Source organism: Perognathus longimembris, chromosome 2, assembly GCF_023159225.1.
Source record: "Perognathus longimembris pacificus isolate PPM17 chromosome 2, ASM2315922v1, whole genome shotgun sequence".
NCBI lineage: Eukaryota > Metazoa > Chordata > Mammalia > Rodentia > Heteromyidae > Perognathus > Perognathus longimembris.
In genome coordinates, this window is record NC_063162.1 from 26,555,207 (window position 1) to 26,567,505 (window position 12,299).

Below are 12,299 nucleotides of genomic sequence, written 5' to 3' on the forward strand. Positions count from 1 at the left end.
TTAGTTTTGTTTTCATAAAGCGTGAACACAGAACTTTGTATTGAGGAAGGGGGGAAATTAGGTTTATGCATACACCGAAGAAATTGCAGGTTAATCATTCACTAATATACTTATTATTCCCCTATTTATTTTAGACTCCTTGTGTGCTAAGAAACTGAACTAAAGTATTTGTCAATTTGTATGTCTTTTTATTATGATTATTTTCTTTTCTCAGGGAAAAGAGCTTGTCTTGGAGAAGGCCTGGCCAGCATGGAGCTGTTTTTGGTCCTCACACACATTCTACAGAATTTTACCTTGAAACCTCTGGTTGACCCACAGGACATTGACACCTCACCAGCTGCAATTGGGCTTGGCTCTGTATCCCTACTCTATGGGCTTCATTTCATTCTGGGTTGAAAAAAGAGCAGGCAGCCAGACAACTGGGTGAGACCCTGTCACTGTTTTCGATTGGGAAGTGTTTCCTTGCCTGTGTTGCATCTAGCCAGCACTGCATCTAAGCAGAAATGCCGGTCGGAGCCCTGCCTCTTTTAATTGCCCTATCCTTCAAGATCCAGTTCAAATTTTCCTTTGTAAAAAAGTAAAGAAAAACTCGCTGTTTTATCTCCAATAAAATCACTAAGTAATACAATACTTAGGCCACTGACTATAGCACACCTGAAATGTACATGAAATAGAAAGTCTATGATGTGTAATGTTTTATTATAGTAGAAGTTTTCCTACTCTAAAAAGTGTTCAGAACAAAACGTGAAAATGACTCATCTTACTCCTGTGTAACTCGTGAATAATCTCTTCTTTTATATAGACGTTTATCTTTCTCAGTGGTCTATTACAATATAATGACGTGTATACATGTGTATGATACACTCGCTAATGGTTGTATACGTAGGTATGTGTGTTGTTTTGTGCTTGTATGCACAGAAAAAAAACCAAGGAAAGGTGATTCTATTCAGAGGAAGCAACATGAAGTAAAATTTGAATTGTTCAGCAATGCTCAGGGGCTGCCAAACTTTCCTATAACCCATTCCCGTTTGCCATCCCATCATGGGGAAGTACTCAGTACTCTGCAGAGTACTGCTCTACTGGGCTCTGATGCTTAGTGGGTATTCAATCCATTTCTACTTAGAATACCTTCAGATCAATGAGTAAATGTGGATGTCTCCACATTATTAATTGAGAAGCATTTATCTTTTTTGTTGTTGTTGTTGGTAGTGGTAATGGTGGTCATGGGGCTTGAACTCAGGGCCTGGTCACTGTCCCTGAGCTTCTTTTGCTCAGGGTTAGCACTCTACCACTTGAGCCGTAGCATCACTTTTGGCTTTTTCTGTTTATATGCTACTGAGGAATCGAACCCAGGGCTTTGTGCATGCTAGGCAAGCACTCTACCACTAAGCCACATTCCTAGCCCCTGTCCCTGAGCTTTTCATTCCTAGCCCCTGTCCCTGAGCTTTTTCATTCAAGGCTAGCACTCTATCATGTTGAGTCACAGCACCACTTCTGGTTTTCAGGTGGTTAATTGAAGATAAGAGTCTCAAGGACTTTGCTGCCAGGGCTGGCTTTGAGCCATGATCCTCAGATCTCAACCTCTTGAGACCTCCTCAGATGACCTGTGGGCGCAGCCACCCAGGACGTGGAGCCGGGATGCGAGAGCCGGGCCATGAGGTTTGTTTTCATGAGTTCCAGTCATAGGTTTGAACTTGAGGTGTTTTTCTAATGGCTACAGCTCTATTACGTTTGGCTTGCTGGTGGTTAATTAGAGATAAGAGTCTCGTGGACTTACCGGCCCAGGCTGGTTTGCACCAGGATCCTCAGATTTCAGGCTTTTTGTGTAATACTCTTGGTTTCCCTGGTTTCTCCTGGATTGAGTAGATAGGCCATTACAAGGCAGAGGATCTGAACTGGAAAAAAGAAAGAGAGATAGAGATAGAGAGAGATAGAGAGAGAGAGAGAGAGAAGAGAAGAGAGGAGAGAAGAGAGAGGAGAGCTTTTTTTTTTTTTTAAACATTTTAAAATTGTTAGTGTAGAGTTGATATATAGAGGGGCTAAAGTTCCATGAATCAGGTAGTGAGTAAGGAGTACATTCTTTTTGAACCATGTAAAAAGCTTTGCTTAGATCATTTTCCTAATGAATCATCACTGTGGTTCTCCATGGCCTTTTTTTCAGAGCATACCTATGCTTTATGCTTCATATTTCATTGGGTTAGGTATTTCTTATTCTTTTTTTAAGAATAGAAGATTGAAGGCAAGTAAAAGATATTCCAAATGCATAGTGATTGCTGTACTATACAAGCTTCATAAACTGTTTTGTGGATGCATGTTTGATGCCAGAAAGCAACATACATCCTGAAGAGAATACTTTAAACCATTTTCCACTTCATTTTTCTCTTAATACTATTCTTATTTTCTTAATTGGACATAATTTAAATGGATGAGTTTTAGAGGGGAGGGAAATACTGAGGTTTGAACTCAGGACCTCATGCTTGTACGACAGGCGCCATTTCACTTGAGCCATGCCCCTAGCTTGTTCATGCTGTACTTATTTTTTTCAGTAAACTCTCCTATTTTTACCCCAGGCCAATGTCAGTTCTGTCCTCCTTATGTTTCACACATAGATTCCATCACAGGTATGTAGTCACATACCTAGTTAATGAATTGAGATAAGGGCCTCACTAACGTTTTATCCAGGCAGACTTCAACAGTGATCTTCCCAATTTTTGTCTCCTGAATAGCTGGGGTTACAAGAATAAAACACTGCAGCCAGCCCTATAAAACTGAATATAGCTTAATCATAAAGTCATGGAACTTAAGTGCCTCTTTCAATATTTTCATGGATGTTAAAGTTTATGGAGACATTGGATCACACGTGAAGATTTTAAATGTGAACAGCTTATCTCTTGCAGGACAAGTGTTCATTGTTGATGACTACAGGTTAGAAAGGGGTTGAGGAGAGTGGGAAAGAGAGGCTGGATTTCATCAGTGCATATGTAACTATCATACCAGTCCCCACTAATATATACAATGAATGAAATATATTCTTTGATAAAATGAAAATGAATTACTCCTAGGCTTATTCTGGAATTATGAAAATGGTGTCACAAGCATTTGCTTCTGATGTCCTCATTTCTTTGCATATTGCTTCCTTCGCACCTATGCCATGGACATTATCCCCCAAAGAAGCATTCCTAACCCTCTTGTGATTTTTGTCAAAGGCTAGGAAACTCTCTGCCAGCCAATTTCTCTGCCCGATCAATCAGAGCTTCCTTCACAGCTTTGCAGTGGGCCTCATGCTCAAATACACAGTGAACACAGGGCTGTAATCATTTACTAGCTGGAACAGGAGCAAGGGGTAAATAAGTGAGGATTTCTACATTGAATTTTCTTTTTCTGATTCTTCCCCCCCTCCCCGAATTTCCTTTCTACCACATGAAGATTGCCTCCAACCCCCAAACAGCACAGCCTCCTAAGCACCAATAACACAGCACTGTGTGGCCACTACTTTACCGTATCTATTGTTCTTTCCCTGCTCCACCTAACCTGACAAAAGCATTCTAAAATCACCTTTTCTTTTGGTAGTCAATGTATAGTTCCCTCTAAATTTGTATCTTTAAAAACTAGTATCTTAAGGTCATGCACTAGTTAGCTCTCAGACTTTTATTCACGCAAAACAAGCAGCTAAAAGGAAATCATATTTACTATCCCTAACGTTTAACAATATTCTCAGTATTGAACTGTAGACTATTTCCAACAGTTAGGAGAGGGGTGAGGCCAGGTGGAAGTTCCCCTTTGTCATAGCTTCAATTCTACAGAAAAAAGAAACAAACAAGACAGACCAGCTTCTAAGATGGTTTAGAGATACATTAACACACTTCATGGAACCTTTGGCGGCAGAAATTCAAGGATATTATTTGTAGTGACAACAAAGCCGGTACAAAGTCTCTGAGCTTTGGGTAAACATTTTCTTTTTCCTTCAGAGTACTTTTGTCTACTGAGGGAATTAAAGCACATATAATACTTTCCCTATTAGTAAGTTCCTATGTCTTTGTCATTTCTGTGGAAGCATAACTCTTCCTATTTCAACAATCATGTAGTATTAAAGGACATATTTTAACAGTAAGGTATTAGGGGTTCAGGGCCTGTCTTTTCTTTCTTACAGAATAGTGGAACTCTATCAGTCCTCTTGGCAGAGCACAGCTCCCTAAAAGAATGCAGAACCAACAGACAATTGGCAGAACAAACAGACCAGCATCAAGAAACTGCTCAAACACAGCAGAGAAGTTCCTTGACTGTACAACGTATGTCCTTTCCCATGTACATCCACTTCCGTCTACAGTACTGTAGTTACAGCCTGCATTCCTTGTTCTATGGGGAAGAAATATATGCCAGCATGAAGCACTACAAATATTTTAAATTGTTGAAAAACTTACAAGTATGAAAAGAATTTTTTAGAGCATTTTTATTTTAAGCATTTGTACAAGAGGGTTTCAGTTCATGCTGTGGCTCATGCCTGTAATCCTAGCCACTCAGGAGGCTGAGATCCGAGGATCATGACAAAAAAGGGAGGTTTCAATTCAACAAATCAGATTATGAGTACAATGCATCTTGATCAACATCACCTCCTATATCATTCTCCCTTATCTTTCTCAATCCAATCTATCTCAAGTTCATTTGTTCATTCTGTCCTTCCTTCCTTTCTTCCTTCCTTCCATCCTTCTCTCTCTCTTTTTTTCCTTTCTTTTTTTGTGGGTCATGGGACTTGAACTCAGGGCCTGGGCATTGTCTCTGAGCTTTTCTGCTCAAGGCTAGCCTCTACCACTTTGAGCCACAGCTCCATTTCTGATTTTCGGGTGGTTAATTGGAGATAAGAGTCTCACAGACTTTCCTGCTTGGGCTGGCTTCAAACTGCAATTCTCAGTTCTCAGTCTCTTGAGTAGCTAGGATTATAGGCATGGACCACCAGTGCTCGGCTTAAGTTCTATGGTTTTTATTTTCACATATATGTAGTTGAATGTAATTAATATTTTAACACATATTGCTCATATATATTAATAGAGTTCAGGATGCTATTTAGATGCATGTATACTGCATGAACTGCTTAAATCCAGGCTCCTTTTATCCACTCTCTGCTCTCAGCTCATCCCAACCTGTAGTAATTTCTGTTCGCATTCAGATGAACTTTTTCTCCACAAACTCACCAGTATTATTTATTATATGTGTTAACACACAGTGTGGCTAAAAGCCTCTGAAACCCATTGTATCATAGTTTCTCAAAGGAGGAAATAAGGATTTCCAGCTAACATAAGATCTATTCCAGCTCAGTTAGTTTCAGGATATTTTCATTTGATGAAGAGTAAAAACAGATACAGGCCTGGAAATGGCACTTATGCTAATTTGGGACACAAGTGGCCTAGGTAATGGTATCATTGTGTATGTGTGTGTGTGTGTGTGTGTGTGTGTGTGTGTGTGTGTACACATACATAAACACAACAAAATAGGGCTCGATGTAGCTCAGTGGCCACCTGCTTGCTTAGAAAGGGCAACATCCTGGGTTTGATCCCCAGTGCCAAAAAAAAGACAACAACAACAACAACAACAACACACACACACACACACATCCCAAAATACACATCCCAAAATGTCTTAAGTTTTAAAACTATAGTTAAAATGTTTGCAGTGTGTGTGTGTTTGTGTGTGTGTGTGTGTGTGTGTGTGTGTGTGTATGTATTGGTGTGTGGTGCACATAATTGCTTTGAAATTTGTTTCTCCTCCATGGTCAGCAATATCCTGAGACAGCACATTTCTCTGGGTATTGAGAAATGACATTCCTTTGAATAAATGTTATTTGTATTTTGGTTTCCCAATGATCTAAAGATGGGAAGGAACAAATTCTTTGAACTCTGTTTATCCGAATTTATTGACTTTACTTAATTAAGTTTAAAGGACTTCACAGTCCTGGCAGACTTACAGCTCTCTTAGGTGCAGGCTGCTTGCAGAGGGGAGGGACCTGAGGCTAGGGAAATGCTAACACCACCGAGGTAACTTCTCCTGACCAAGCGCTCTACTTCCATCCACCACCATAACGACAGATTTGAAACCCCAACAAGTGTGAGTGACCATTAGCCTGGAGCTTGGATTTTCCATAAAGCCACTGGGCTAGGTCTAGGAGATCAGCTATTGTAGGTGTTTGGAGTCAACTGATCTCTAGTTCAGCTCCGCTGGTTGCTCATCAAGTGGGGGACAGTCTAAAATGCTCCAGGAAAGCTGCTCAAGTTTGAGCCCAATCTTACATATTTGGAATATTTTGCAGGACTTACCTAACTTCTATGAGCGCTCAGGCAGATGAAGTTCTCTCTCTCTTTTTCTGCCTCCCTCTAAACTCTGCCTGCCTGCCTGTGACATAGGATGGGTATCGATATTTGTTTAACATCTGCTTTGAAAGACTCAAAGAAAGGTTTTCTATTCTTGTTATTGATGTTAAGTTTGGAGACTCAGTTAAATTCTGCTTGTTTGGCTAAATCGTGAGTGTTCTCTAGCATTGAGCACATAGTCGACAATAGGATTGGTTGGAGTGAAAGCCTGCCCATCCCTCAGGTGATGGGGATGCCAAATTCCTGGAGGCTAGGCAGGGACTTGGAGTCTCCAGTTCCCGGTAACCCTGCCCCCACTCTGAACTTTTTAACTGTGGCCTTGCATTTCAAAGGTGCCTTGCAATTCAAATGCTGGAAGATGAAGTTGTCTTACTTTGAGCTTGCTGTCTGTGTTCATGTCCTGTCTCCCATAAGCTCCCCATGGGAGCTAAGCTGGTTTCTCAAAATATGGCTTCTCGGATGATCTGAAAATTTTGGTTTGCTGTAAAGGTTTTTTTCTTTTTGTTTGTTTACTATCTAACCACGTGGTTCTAGAATATAGGCAAAATAATATCATTTGCCACTGGAATTCCAGAAAACTTACATGGCCAATTAAAGAACAATTCTAAGTGCCCCCCAAAGCTTGTGCACACTGTCTGTATGTGTATGTATGTCTGTCTGTTGGTAAAACTTAAAAACAAAACAAAAAACAGGTTTTAAACCCAAACTGATATGTTTGGGTTCAAGCAAATGTGTCTAAGAAAAACTCCAAAAGGTTCTAATATACAGCACATTATATAAGTACAATGATGTAAAACCAGTCTTCTTTATGTCTATCTATGCTAAGAGTCAAGTGTACATCTAATCTTGACAATTCTTTGGTATAGACTAAGGTTTTGCTTCTCCATTTTTTTTCTCTTCTTTTTTCACTGTGCTCTCATAAACTCTTTAAGATCAAGGGACCAGAGTCATTTTGGAACAACTGTACAAATGTGACTATTAACCTAAAATTTCCTGGCCCAAAATTAACATTTTGCTTTATAGGAAACAGGTTGACATGTGTGCTAGCTGAGTGGACCGTGGCAGTCTGTGGCTACAGAAAGCTGCCTCCACAGTCAGCTCCCAAGCTGCCTGGTTTGCGCAGGCATCTAGGAGTCCTGTGAGGATTTTGATAGGCCCAGGCTGTCAAAGGCTACTACCCTGGCTCTGCCTGCCGCAAGATTAGAGTTGGGTTTATAGCAGGCCTATCATGACAGAGTTGCAACTGAGACTTATTCCAAGGTTAAAAGCATCAGAGTTGTGTTTGGCGACCACAGGGTTGCATTGGTGTCTTCTCCCTCCATGACTCAGAAACCGTCCCAGCTGCTACAGAGAGCAGACTTGGTTGGCCTTCAATCTGTGTGGATTTTGTAACTAGAAAGATGGTTAAAGGCCCAAGCCTTCTAAAATCTGTTTAAAAATGCCCTAACCAGTCTGTGTAGAAATTTACAGGCAACAAGCAGGAGGTGTGACAGCCTATCCAGGGAACTCTGAGATGCTGCTACAGCCTTATCCAGATGCAAGCCATCTCTCCTGCTGGCCTGCTAATTTGGGATGGAAGACACAGCCACTTGAGATCCATTGAAGCGGAGACTTTTATTGTTATTCATTTGTTTTCTCTTTCACGTGCTAGTAAGGTAAGGTTAAATAATATGATTTGATTTAATGGCACATGGATCCCATTCAGTCTGCTGTTCTTTAAGTGTTACAGCAAAACTCTTGCAACTATTTGTTGGTCAATTCTTAACAACTTACAGGTAAACTCTACTCCTTTTGTTCTCTTGTTGCTTTAATTGGAAATAAAAAGGGCTTTTATGGCTAAGACTCCTTGGACAGTTCAAAGCCAGCCCAGGCAGAGAAAAATAAAAATCCCTCTAGGTCGTATTTGAGGTCCTTATTAATTTACTAGTCAGAAATTACAGATTAAGACTTCTCATTTGCATACTTTGCATGATTTTCAAAAATTTCTGGGAGATATTAATTGGCTCCACCCTTATCTTAAATTATCCACAGCTGAATTAAAACCCTTATTTGATCTATTAAAGGGGGACCCTGACCCTACGTCTCCCAGAGAAATGACAACTGAAGCAGCCAAAGCCTTAAGCATAGTAAATTCTGCCATTTCTTCCCAACATGTAAATTACATCAACCCCTTGGGAAGCATATATTTTAACTACACCTCATTCTCCAACAGCAGTCCTCTGGCAGAAGGGACCCCTTTTATGGCTTTCCTTGCCTGGTACTCCTTCAAAAGTGTTAACTCCCTATTATAAATTGGTAGCCACCTTAGTTCCATATGTGCCTTGTGGAATCTTGTAAGTATCTTGGACGAGATCCACAGGTTATTTATATCCCCTATACTTTACAACAGCAAGAATGGCTTTATATTCATTGTGATTCCTGGGCTTGGGACAATTTTATGGGCATAATTTCACATCATTGTTCCTCCAACAAATTACTTCACTTTGTCTCTTCTTACCATTAAGTGAGGGCAATGCTATTACAGATGAGGCTACCCAAATTTTTCTCACTCAAATTGACTTAGCAAAGCAATCACATGCTGCCCACCATCAAAACAGTCGTGCCTTACGTCAGCAATTTCATATCACACATGAGGCGGCTAGTCAAATTGTAAAAACTTGTCCCAACTGTGCTACCTTCCTGCCTGTGCCCTCCAATGGCATTAACCTTCGAGGCTTAGTGGCTAACCATGTTTGGCAAATGGATGTTACCCACATCCCCTCTTTTGGATGGCTCTGCTTTGTCCATGTTACCATAGACACTTACTCTAATTTTATTATGGCTACTCCTCTTAGCGGTGAAGCTAGCAAACATTGTATCTCCCATGCCTTATGCTGCTTTGCTACTATGGGACTTCCTAAACAAATTAAAACTGATAATGGTCCAGGATATGTTGGATGAGCTTTTCAAACTTTTTGCAAATCTTACCAAATTGTTCACTCTACAGGAATTCCCTATAATCCTCAAGGTCAAGGAATTGTTGAATGGGCCAACAGTTTGTTAAAACGCCAAATTTCTAAATCAAAAGGGGGGGGGAAATTATACCCCTTCTCTCCTGTTAATATTCTTTTTCATGCTTTATTCATACTAAATTTTTAAAATTTGGACTGCAATGGCCACTCCGCAGCACAGCGGTTCTGGGAAAAGAGAGAGCAAAGAGCTTTTGCCCAAGTTAAGTGAAAAGATCCTTTAACAAGTACTTGGCATGGGCCCGATCCAGTATTGACATGGGGTCGAGGACATGTCTGTGTTTTTTCACAGGATGAAAATGATGCCCACTGGCTACCTGAGCATTACGTTCGGATTGTGGAAACTCATCAGAATGGTACAAGCACTGACCCACTGGGCTTACGTGCCAGATCCACCGATTGTGCACCCTGTGACTTGGGAAGGAGCTGAGGTGTTTGTCCATGTCAACAGATCAGCATATGGTACAGCTCCAGATCCTTTTGTGCAACACGTTAAAAATGGGAGACTTTGCAGCTTCTGGCATTGGAACCCCTTTAGGTCTTACAACTGACTCCAACAGTTATATTCCAGGCTGTACTGTAATGCAATCCATAAATCATAGAATTTGGATTTCTGATAACAGTCAAGTATATAATATACGAATGACTTCATTGCCTACTGGGTTCCCTGTACCTGCCAATTCTACATCGTCCTTCATGATACCTCGCTGCTTCAACTCTTCTCAAATTGTAGAATCCACGGGAGAACTGTACCCCATAAAGTGTAGACATGATCATCCTTTTATAACCAATATTTCAGGAACTAATTCTCAATTGATGGACTGGTCTGGAGCCAATCTCACCAACAAGTACAACCCAGGTCTGTGGTGGATGAATGAACACCCTCAACGTCATGTCTGGATGTTAGTGGCTGCCCTAAATAATATCTCCTGGCCCACTTCTTCTTCTTTATAAAATATTATGAGTTGTGTAACACCTCCTTATGCCCTTATGTATGGACCTTTTTGTCAGGGACCGAGACCCTGACTTGAGCCTCTGGCTAGAAGCCACCATGGAAACCTGCTAAGAAACCAACCGTTGAGCCAGCACCACCCTGGTTACACTAGATGGCGCCACTAGATGGCCCAGTTCAAAGGGCAATAACAAAAGATAATTCTTGGGCTGGGGATATAGCCTAGTGGCAAGAGTGCCTGCCTCGGATACACGAGGCCCTAGGTTCGATTCCCCAGCACCACATATACAGAAAACGGCCAGAAGCGGCGCTGTGGCTCAAGTGGCAGAGTGCTAGCCTTGAGCGGGGAGAAGCCAGGGACAGTGCTCAGGCCCTGAGTCCAAGGCCCAGGACTGGCCAAAAAAAAAAAAAAAAAAAAAAAAAAAGATAATTCTTGAGAATAAACCTACCGGAACGTCCTACAGTTAAGTCTCTTAGCAACCCCGGCTGCACCCAGAGTAATAGGAACGTTCTGCGGTCAGGTCACTTAGCAACCCTCCCCTATAGCAAGACCAGTAACCTTTTCACCCTGCCAACGTCCTGCTACCCCAAGCCCACTTCCTGCAGGTGCTGAAGAACTGCCCCCTCCTGCTTCAAGAGTATATAAGTGTGTAAAAAATCAAAATAAATTGGCAGCTTGAACAGGCACCCATTTGTCTTGCTGCCTTCTTCGCGTCTCCCTTTCCCTTCATTCTCTCTCATAGGTGGTCTCCCCTGTTGATGTCCTGCAGGTCGGGACACCTTTTAACGTTTCTATAGGAGGCATGTATTTCAATGTTACGTGTACTAACTGTTCTTTTACAAATTGCTTGTATAGTGGTCTTACTGATTCTGTAATTCTTATTAAGCAGCCTCCATTTGTCATGCTTCCTGTGAACATATCTGAAGCTTGATATGAAGAAACAGGTATTCAAGTGTTAAAACATTTAAAAGAGCTCATGCGCCCTAGACGATTTGTAGGGCTATTAATGGCAGGCATTGTAGCCTTTATTTCCTTAGCTGCCTCAGCTGCAGTGGCTACTGTGGCTTTAACACAAAGGGTACAGACAACTCACTATGTTAATCAGCTTGCTTATAATACTATGTAAGCCCTGCACTTTGAAGGCAGGATTGATGATAAGGTAGAACAAAAATTAGAAGCATTGTATGGATCTGTGTTGTCTCTGGGAGAACAAATCCATGCTTTACAAACTTTGCAACGGGTGTGCTGTCATGCTGGGTTTGACTTTATTTGTGTGACCCTCCATAAATATAATGGGTTGAGCTATCCTTGGGAACAAGTTGTAGCACAGCTAAATGGTATTTGGCACCATAATAATTTGTCCTTAGATCTCTTTCAACTCCATAGGCAAATAGCTGGACTAGAGCAAGCTCCGCCTCTGGACTCTAAAGTGGCAGAAACAGCAAAAGAACTGTTTGAACAACTTCAACAGTATATCCCTTCCTTGACTAATGTTAAGGGGTTGCTAATGACATTGTTCAGCCCTGGGATACTTTTGCTGATGGCTTTCCTATGCCTTCCTTGCATTGTACGTATATTGCAAAACTCTTTCATGAGTTTAGCCAGTCAGCTGCATAAGGTCAAGCTCCAAGTGAATGAATTTTCCCCCAAGAGGAACTGCAGACAGAGACGGGTTTGAGGGCAGGGCCAGCTTGACCGACCTAAGACAAGGGCTTTCAGCATTGCTCTGAAGATGATCCCCAGGATGGGTAAGGCAGGCTGGGTGAACCACCCCACCTAAGACAGGCTTTCCCCTAATTATTTCAAGAATGGATGTATATATTCTAGGTTATAAGATGGCTGCCTATTCAAATGTATAAAAAATTTATACTTGGTCTGGGGACATGGCCTAATGGCAAGAGTGCTTGACTTGTATACATGAAGCCCTGGGTTCTATTCCCCACCACCACATATATAGAAAAAGGCCAGAAGTGGCG